We start from the raw sequence: 8454 nt of genomic DNA, 5'->3' as shown, positions 1-8454 counted from the left end.
GTACGTAATGCAAATGTTTCTGTGTATTTGCTCCTGCAATTATACTGAGTTTCTTAAAAATTATAAGTTCTGAGGGAGGTCCGGACAGACGTATGCCTTAAATTGAAAAAAATAAAAATCTGACTCAATATGTATGGTAAACTTAATGCAATACATTTGACACCAAGTGACACGATGTGTTTGTACATTAAACATATTTATATTGGTTATTTATGTTGTCCAAACAACGCATTTTATAATTTAAAAGGTACCGGATATCATAAAAGTTAGTGTCGGTGATATTAATTGCAAACATTCATATTTTCAATTATTATATGCTGTGAAAATAAATAAATCATAAAGTAGGTCACTTACCTAAGGCTTCTTTTTCCATGCAGAATCTTAAGAGCGTCTAGAGTTTTATCCAGATTATCCAATGACACCACATAGTTATTAAAGTATATAATGAACTTGGATACACACACACATATACACTATAAAAGTTTTAATACAAAACGATTTTTGCTTGGGTCTATGCACAAAATGAGTTTATGTACAAAATGTTTCTTCCAAATTGGAAATTGCACTTTACTGTCATTCCATATTTGTATTTAAAAATATTAAAGCGTCCAGTCTATATGAGACTTGTATACAGTGGCGTAACAAGATATGGGAGTTGGAGAGGGCATTGCCCTTCCTCAAATTCTGGAAGAAGATATTGGGAGACGTCGAAGGCGTATAAGGTTTATTCTGCCTAATTTTACATCAGACTCAGGGGTGAAAATTTTTCTGAAAACTTGATTACGAAAACAGTGCTGTGTATACACTACAAAGCTTTCGACAAAATGTAGTGTTCTGTATTATTATAATCAATGGACACTTTTCCTGTTATTCGATTGTCTAGAAGCGTCTTTAATAAAATAAGAAATGCTACATATTGCAGTAACGGTAAGCTGTAAATTAATTCTTTACTACTTTGTCTGTCCTGATTGTCTGAATTGGCTCGTTATTGGGGGCGGGGGGCTCTATTGAGAAAGGAATTAAATAAATATTCTTGTCCCCTCCTATATTTTAACTTTTGTTATGCAGTTGCGTGAACACACAGTTTATAAAGGGATCCAAAGCATTTTCGTTCAAACTCTCCCTATGCATTGAGTAAAATCCGTTCTCCAGACAGCAGTACATTGTACAAATATATGAAATTCTCTTGCTAGCTACAGAAATCAGTACGGAGCATACGTTATCCGTATGCTACATAGGCACTGTCCTTAGATGTTACAGCACGTCGTTGCAGGATATCTGATATCTAACAGTCTTCATTATGTTACATACATATATGCATGTTACCTTCGTCAGCTATATGTTATATACGTCCATGTGTATGTGAGATCCTGACCGCCTATATTGTTTCATACGGAAAGTATGTACAGATGAAACATTTATACAGAAAGTATTATAAAACATGCTTTTTCCGTTATACGTTTGCTGTACGTTAAGTCCATAAACTACAAATGTAACATACGATTTTACGTACGCCCCATACAATTTTTTTCTGTGTCGGAATCGAACTGGGACTGCGCGTGCTGAAGGTGTTAGCTTTTAAATGCTGAAACTTTTTCTTTAAGGGTTTTCAAAAGTTTTATTGAAAAATCCAAAGCAGACGACCTAATAGTGTCAGACCATACGCATCGTTAGCTTTTTAATTTTGTGGGAACGCATAGAGCTTATTAAATTTCGTTGTCAAATAAAGGGCAACTTTCTTCCGTATATTCTGAGTCATCTTTAAATATCGTGTATCTTTTATTTTTATGATATAGTTCTTGGAACAGGAGATACTTTCCAGAAGTGTAAATGGGGCTTAGAGTAGGTCCCCATTTTCGAGCAAAGTAGCTAACCACTGATGCTAGATGTGAAATTATTTAAAAATTAAAAGTATCTAATATACAGTGATTTTTTTTTTGTAATTTACATTTTCATTACTTTTCCCAGATTATGTGGCTCTTCAAATGGGCTATAAAACCAGCACGCAACTCGTTTTTTTTTCTTAATGATAAAAAAAAGAGTATTGGAAATAAAAGACTACCGAAAATCCCTACTTTATGAGATGTAAAACAATAATATGGAAATAGTAGTGATTTTTAAAATTATTTTCCTCATTTTTTTAAATTCCTGGAGGACCTGTGTTACTAGTACAAATATAATTTGTATGTTGTATTTATATGGAAAGGTATTTGCATACTAGTAACACTTCCCTCGCACGAGGGTCGACAGACAATAGAAATTAGCTATAAAATGCAAAATAATTGCCCCAGGACATTCAAAGCCAAAGCCTGCGAGTCAAATTTTGGGAACCCAAACATTTTGTGGTATAGAAGGGTTTGGTGGATCCCAGTGAACAATCTAATTAGTTTCATTTTAATGTGCATTAAGGGTGGTAATTATTAGCATTTTATATTTTTTATATCGAGATTATCGATTGGAATTATCCAGATTTTCCTTATGTATTTACACTTTGTATGTCTTTCACGGGTACTAGAGCCCCAGCTTATCAGGATGGATCTAAACAATATATCTCATTGGAAATGGTAATATGTACGAAATCATTTGAAATACAATGCACAATAAGTTAAGGTCATCCTAGCGGGAATTATGACCAACACCAAATAAGAAAATGCGTTTTTCAATAAATATTTTTGGATTGCCTTCCCTTTCACTCACATACATTTGCGTAAGACGTAATAATTTATACACCAGTTGAATGATGACTTCTTTTCAAACAAAACAGGGCATACTTTTGTTTCCTAGCACTTCATTTGACCAGTAAGTCTACAAACTGAAAAAAATGCCATTTTAAATTTCACTTCATGACAATTTTCCTCTTCTGAAATTACATAATAATAATAATAATAATAATGATAATAATAATAATAATAATAATAATAATAATTCATACCTTACCTAGAATTTTACCAACTTTCTTTTGTTTACATTATTGATATGTTACTTTAAAAAAATCAACATGCTACTTTTTCATATTTGTATATCCTAGAGACCTGGTTAAGAGTTAAAATCAGAAGCGGATTTTAGGGGTGACAATTGGGCAACCGCCCCGGGCTTAAGGAGGCCCCGTCTTCTGAGTATATTTCTTCCAAAAGGTGGGTACAAAAGAACATCGCACACACACGTACATATATATCATAGATAAATTTTGAATTCGCACCCTCAGCGATTTGTAGCAGTACTCTGACCCCGTGGGGTCATTATTCACACTACAGTCGGCGAGAACTATCTTGGCAGTGACGTCAACACTCTCAGTTGCAAGGCTACCAACTTACGCTATTCACAAATAGTGTTTAGATGGCACACTGAACGCTTCGCACGTCACATCGTAACTAGTTTAAAATAATGCTGGTAGCGAACTAGAGAGAATTTATGTAACAGTGTATTTGAATAATACTAGCATATATATGTGCATTGTTACGACATAGAAAGATAAAATAAGGTTAGACCCTATATTTATGTCGTCAAACGACAATATATTTCCTTTCAAAAAGCAGTTTTCTATTTCCAATAGATTTTTTTTTAAACCTAAATCCAAACTTGCGCAGTATTTGTTGTAATGCCCACTCAGAACCTTTGAAGTTAATGCTTTTCTTAAGTTCGCACAATAATTCATTTAAGGTGGCGACAATGCTTTCAGCATAGAGATTGTGAATTGTTCTATGAATTAATACTTCATCGAAAGAATCTAAATTTCTTTGTCTTTTCTGTGTATTTGGCCTTGCTTTACAGGGTGTTACGACGGGTTGTCCAGACTTTACTCCTTCTCTTTCACAATTCGCCACACGAATCTCTCACTGACACATGTTGCTCGGGAGATTTCATGAACACTGTCAGATTTATTATTGTTTGCTGCAAGAAGAGTTGTAAACATTAATAACAATGTTTCCTGCATCACAATGCAATGGCTTGCCTTTCTTTAAGGTACTATCACCCATTCTTATAAACAAAATTTCGAGAACGAGAATAAAACAAAGGATTGACAACTTTCACCAATCAGCACAGACTGTACAGCCCTACACAAAGAAAACACACGCTTTTCAGTTTATTTCATTTCGCTTTTGTTTTTTAATTTGTGTGTGTTTTTTTCCTGGAAGTGCTGTTCTTATGTGCTATTGGTAAATGTTATACTTTTCGAAGTTACGTTCACTAACACCCACGCTCTGTTTCCGCGACCAGGAAACACGTTCACATATCATCCTCTAACTCAAGGACCGTGATAGGTAAAGACATGGGGTTTCTTTAAAATAAACTTTGGACTTCCCTTCCCATTTCGTCCACTGCATATTTGTGTCTATATTCAATAGAACGAAAGTTTGTAGCATGTTGAAATCTGAGTGTTGTTAGAACAGACTAAACATAAATGGCTATCATTTAAAATTATTTTCCATATACTTATAATATAAAATTCAAATATAAAATAACCATATTCTTCATGAAAGTTATATAAATATAAAAGCAAAAAAAATGTAGCATTTATGTCTCCTCGAACTCTAGTTATCGTTATACAAAGATGAGAAGTATATTCATCAAAAACGAATCTCTCATTTCGGTTCATTTCCTTTTGCTTTCCTGTTGTAGAGAACGGAGAGTGCTTTTAAGTTGGTATTTGTATTCGCACATTTTCTCTTTCCTGGAATTGGACGTTGAGTTGAACGAAGCGTCTGCTTTAACCAGTGGGATGGCATTTGAGCAAGAGCGAAGTCTACGTCACTGCCAGGATAATTCTCGGGCACTGTAGGCCCCGCGCACACATAACGCCGCCTCTGATTAAAATGTAGTAAAATTGTCTAAAAACTGTTTTTACCGAATTGCTAAGTACTTTTTCAGAAAAAAAAAGTATATAGGGAGGATATTTTCGGACTCGTGGAAGGAATTGTTATGGTTAGTCTTTAAGAATTGTCTGAAACAGTGAGTTTGACGTGTAGGCAGTGGCGGCTAATGTTAGTGTTGCAGCGTTGCGCAACGCCCAAAGTATTTCAAGAAAAAAATATTATTAGCAATAGTAGTAAAGAATAGAAAAAATACTTTCTAATACTCCCATATATACTTTAAATAACATGTTTTTTTTTACTTCTCTAACTGTCCGTTTCGTTAATCCGTTTTAAAAAGCGAAAAATAATCCGTCACAGAGTCTCTAATTTATATTGTGTTGCAGCGAGCATGCAACGACCAGATTCCTTCAGCGCGGGAATTGGAGCAAATGTTAAGTCTCCTTTCCCCTATCTCAGAAGTTAAAGGGTCTGGTCGTTGCAGTGCTTCTGCAACACAGAATGGTTTCCAGTGAACGAGAAGGTTTTTCGCGCTAAATAAGATTTCTAAATTTTATTTCACTAGCAGTTAACAAATGGAATTTGTTTTTATGCATTCATATTTTTATATTACGGTACTAATACTGAAGCAAATCAATATAATGACAATTAAAGAAAGTGATAGCAAAATTACAAAATTATATATATATATATATAGTAGAACAGAAATCAAATGAAAGTAGATCCGGATTTACAAGTTAATTCTTAGCTTATATAGATAATGAAAATTTCTTCTACAGTAATTTGTGAACCAAATATCAATAAGTCAATATGCAGAATCCCCCCCTTCTGTGGATAGTATTTTAGTATATACATATTTATTTTATAAAATAAGTATATTATATACTCTTGATAGAACTGTATGGTGGGGAACGCCACATTGAATTTGGGACTAGTTAGCAATGTTCAGAGGCATAGCCACGAGGGGGTCCACTGGGTCCGAACCTCCCCAAAATTTCGAAACTCGACTAGCATTTGTAGACTTTCTTAACGAACTATACTTGTTTAACAGAGAAATGATTGATGTAAGCTAAATATTTTATTTTACGCCTTATCATGTACTCTTTCTTTTCTTATTCTTTTCTTATAGAAATAATCGTTCTATCATTTTTTCTAAAAATATAGGTGACAATAATTAAGAATTACTTATCTTTTTGGGTACAGTAAAAGACAGGTTCGTTATTACGTAGACGTATTGGACCTTCCTCAAATACTTTGGACCCCTCCCAGCTAACATGTTGTTCCTATATCTGGCGGGTTTCAAGGTTGAATTCCAGAACGTTGATAAACATTGTTTCGCCTCGTGTGGAAGTATGTTGTGTTCATCGTGCATTGCGTAACAACCAAGACGGATGATTTGGAATGTAGTTCTTTTTTTAATTTTACGCACAAGTGTGTGTGTTGATATATGAATAGGGTTGCCAACTCTGTAAAATAAAAAAGAACCGACACTTCCTCAAAATTCTCTGTGATATAGGTCTCAGCGTGAAGTATCTCTGTTCGTACCTATTCATGGAAGTACTATCGTGAACGAAAGTGCATTAACAAATATATTCAATATGTCCTTAGAACATTCACTAATAACCTTAATAGATACATTGTGCTATAAATGAGAAACTGAAATTGATCAATCGGCATTGATCAATTTATTGTATTTAACAGTAACTACCATTCCTTTAAAATTATCGAAACAGATGAACAAAAGTATAATAATCTTTACGCGACAATTTTGGATTTGGAAAATGAAATTCACTCTTTAAACATGTAGTCTCTACTTCAACTATAGGAAATTGCTTTAAGAAGTCCTTTTCCACTCTTAATAAATGTATAAAACTCCTTGACAGTAAATTTCAAATTTTTCCTGATACAGTCCCTGTCATCTCTCTAAAATTTTCTAAACAAGTGAACAAAATATATGAATCGTTGATACATGGTGAAAGGTAAAAGTTTTGAGTTTACAGAAAGGCAGATACTTTTCAATATCTATACTTCGAACTAGATACAAATTTGAAAAAAAACGGTTATAAAGGGGCTGGTGAGAAGTTTGTACCCGTCACCGGCTTTACTCAATTTTTTTCCGGCCAGGCCAATGAAAAGCCGGACAGTTTACAGCCCTATGTATGAATATGTGAAATTCGCAATTCATATACTAGTATCTCTTTTGTATCAGCTGTTTTGGTTATTAGTTATTAGATTTAATTTTATTGTGTGTGCTTTAATTCTGTACATAACCTACAAATTCTGAATGAATTGTATATCATGACTTCTGTAAATAACTTACAAAAAAAAAAAAAAAATAAGATGCCCAGCTTTCAGCTGAGGAAAAACTTACAATTAAGGCTTAGACAGAACAAGCAAACTGCAATTCAGGAGAGTATTCGAAAAAAAAGGAACGGTTTAAGTTTACAGGACACCTTATGGCAGTAATGTTGTATGCACAAGGTACATTTCCACAATTTATTTGAAATTTTCGTAGATAAATTGTGAATAAAGCGTGTTCAATGTACATTTTTTTATAACATTAATCTCTGTTACGAACTCTCTTCAGTCTACACTGAAGAGGAATTCGGATCACTGTCAGGGACTGAGTTTGCTAGAATGGATTGTTCACAAAAATCTAGAAAAAATATTTAGTGAATCTACAAAGCATCTGCAATTAATATTAACTGTACCAGTAGAGTGGGGTCACTTGGCGCTGTTTTTTTTCCTACTGCGCATGCGCAAACCCTTGACGCTGATTGGCTGGCGCAGGTCACGTGACCCCGCCCCCTTGGCCACGCCCCTTGACGCTGATTGGCTGGCAACGCCCCTTGACGCTGATTGGCTGGCAACGCCCCTTGACGCTGATTGGCTGGCCACGCCCCCGGCCACTCCCCTTGACGCTGATTGGCTAACGTCGGTCACGCCCCCGGCCACGCCCCTTGACGTTGATTGGTTGGCACCGGCCACGCTCTTTTACGACCTCCATTTTAGGAGTATCTATTGCGCTGACTGGCTGGCGGCGGACCCCGCTGATTGGCTGGCGCAGGACCCCGCCCCCTTGACGTTGATTGGCTTTCCACGCGCACTGTCTTTTAGGAGTACCGCACTGATTGGTTGGTGCCGGGCCCCGCCCACTGGACTCACGTACCGCGCACATGCCCCATAAGATTCGTTCCCTTTTATGAGCACTTTACGAACACATAACATAGCACATATAACATAAGACTATCTAATGTAGAACGCTAATTGCTATGGAGTCTGTTCTACACAATTATGACGCAACTCTCGTCTCTAACCAATGGTAGTTCTGGTTGGTTAAATCTTACATTCAAATATGTTGTTAGTGATCGGGAAACTTTTGGACTTTAGCGTCGCCGTTAGTATTTTCTCAACCTAATTCGCTAAACACACGTCAATACCCATATAGTGACGGAAGAGGCAAAAAATACAAAAATTTTCCTTTCTGACACAAAAATATACAAAATGTAGCACCAGAACTAAATGAACCACTCGTTTCTTAATCATTCACAAAGGTATAAAATGTATCATCTTCATTTTTCTTCTGATTGTTACAAAAATGAAATAGAGCACCCAAATTTATTAGAGTAATACAAAATAGTAC

The sequence above is a fragment of the Thermobia domestica genome, chromosome 7, assembly GCF_964235325.1.
Source record: "Thermobia domestica chromosome 7, izTheDome1.hap1.1, whole genome shotgun sequence".
Taxonomy (NCBI): Eukaryota; Metazoa; Arthropoda; class Insecta; order Zygentoma; family Lepismatidae; genus Thermobia; species Thermobia domestica.
Note: the sequence above shows the minus strand (reverse complement) of the source record.